The sequence below is a fragment of the Dipodomys spectabilis genome, unplaced genomic scaffold, assembly GCF_019054845.1.
Source record: "Dipodomys spectabilis isolate Male_0828 unplaced genomic scaffold, ASM1905484v1 ptg000193l, whole genome shotgun sequence".
NCBI lineage: Eukaryota > Metazoa > Chordata > Mammalia > Rodentia > Heteromyidae > Dipodomys > Dipodomys spectabilis.
The window spans coordinates 525,023-527,388 of NW_024870870.1; the positions used below are offsets into that span (position 1 = coordinate 525,023).

General features: G+C 37.3%; 1 non-coding gene across 1 annotated transcript; it reads left to right on the forward strand.

Annotated features, from left to right (window-relative positions):
• Positions 1 to 284: 284 nt before the first annotated feature.
• Positions 285 to 391, forward strand: LOC122121693. Its single transcript, XR_006150016.1, has one exon. It is a non-coding gene; the product is annotated as a U6 spliceosomal RNA (small nuclear RNA).
• The last annotated feature ends 1,975 nt before the right edge of the window (positions 392 to 2,366 follow it).

Genomic DNA, 2,366 nt, shown 5'->3' on the forward strand with positions numbered 1-2,366 from the left:
TACTTTTTGTTGAATTGTCTAGTTTAATAAAATCCAACTGCACTTTTTTGGGGGGGGGTCCATTCGTGGGGCCTGAACTCTGGGCCTGGGCGCTGTCCCTCAGCTCTTCAGCTCAAGGCTAGCGTTCTACCACTTGAGCCACAGCGCCACTTGCAGCTTTTTTCTTTTTGCTCATGTGGTGCTGAGGAATCGAGCCCAGGGCCTCATGCATGTAAGGCAAGCGCTCTACCACTGAGCCACCTTCTCAGCCCCCACAATTGCACTTTTGACATAAAAAATATTCTGTGCTCAATTCAGCCACACATACACTAACATTGGAACAATACAGAGAAGAGTAGCATGGCACTTGCTCAAGGACGATATGCAAATTCGTGGTGTGTTCCATATTTTTACAACAGATGCTGGAGGGGATGTGGCCACAAGGGAACCATACAACATTCTTGGTGGGAGTGTAAACTTGTTCAACCACTTTGGAAGGCATTATGGAGGTTCCTCAAAAGATTCCACATAAAGCTCCCCTTTGACCCAGCAGTCCCACTTTTGGGGATTTACTAAATGATCACAAACAAGACCATACTAAAACTACCAGCACAACTATGTTTATTGCAGCATTATTTACCATAGCTAAGATATGGAACCAACCGGCTGTCCCCACTACATGAATGGATCAAGAAAATGTGATGTATATACACAAGGGAATTCTATGCCTCCATCAGAAAGAATGACATTGCCCCATTTGTTAGGAAATGGAAAGACTTGGAAAAAAATTTATTAAGTGAAGTAAGCCAAGTCCAAAGAAACAGGTCCCATGGTTTCCCTTATTTTCAATAACGAATATATGTCTGGGTTAAGCAGACAAGGTCAAAAGCTATGTACATATGAACAGAAATGATAATGTTAAGGGAATTGAACCCCACGATAGGGAAACAAGTAGTTTTTTGTTTCTTGCTATTGTTTCTAACGTACTTATAATGTGCGATGTGAATTTTCGTTTCTTTGTATGTTCCTCCCCCACGCTATAACCCTTGTTTTCTCTGTATTTGAAGTTGGTGCATCTGCCTCTTGTATGTACGCTTCTCTAATTTGGGGAGGGGAAGGGAAAAAATGTGTGTGCGTGAACGCATGTGCATGCATGTGTGTTGGCATGATCAGAGTTTGAAATCAGGGCTTAAAGGTCTTGCTAGGCCTTTCTTCTCTAGGTTAGTGAAGTACTATATGAGCTACATTTTCTTTCCTGGGTCTTTGCTAGTTCATTAAAAATTTTGAAAAATAATTTCATGAATTTTTTTTTTTTTGGCCCTGATTGACTTCCAATGGTTATCCACAGATCCCAGGCTCCTGAGTAGCTATCCCGAGTAGATAGGATTACAGGTGTGACTAGCCAATACAAGGCTTTCAGCATAATTTTAAAAGTAGAAGAAAATTTACTTCATGGGGGCCTGTTTAATTATCTCCTACTTTTAAAACATTTTGGATTGATTAAATGTGAATTTATTTCATTTTTGGATTCTTAAAAGATAGTAAGTGGTGATATTTAAAAGTTTTGGTACTTTTTAAAAAAGGAAACTGGAACTGTGGGACAGAAGAAATTTGTTTCTCTTTGGACCTCAATTTAGAAGCTCAGCTCTGTGCATGATAATCCAATGTCACCAACACAGTCTGTGTTGAAGACAAAATGTGATAGAAAACAATCACGATGGGCAATATTTGCTATGCTATAATTTCTTGGACAATATGAATATTGAATTGAGAGTGTAAGAGAATGGAAAGAATTTACCTACCTTTTGTGTATTGCTGAAAGACTTTTGGAAACTTTGACTCATTTCCTTCCTCACTGTGTGTCTTTGGGCCATGCACTTAGTGCCTTTAATTACAATTTTTCCCAACACTAAAATAGTAATAACATTAGCATTATAGCAAATGTTATCTTAAGAATTAAGAGAAATAAAACTTGTAAAATACTTAACATAAACTTCTATGCATGAGCTTTGAGTTTAGCCAGAAGTTTTTTTTAAATACTAAATAGAATGTCATAAGTATTACAGAAACCATTACATGTAGTGAGCAATGTTATCTATTAATCATGCTCTACTTCCAAGGAAGCCGGGTAGATAACTTCTCATGCTGTAAATCAAACTGGTTATCTTAAGTCTTGTTAGTGTAAAAATATAAGGGACATAATAATGAAGGAATGTTGTAGACTGAGATGAAGTCCAAAAGAAAATGTACAAAACTGATAAAACAAAAGTATCTGAGCAGTATATTGTGTTTTACATCATTTAAGTTACATCTCAAAGATAAGGCAGACCTAGAAGAATGAATTGTCTTTTTGATATTCTATCATAGGTCTTTTCTCATTCATGTAG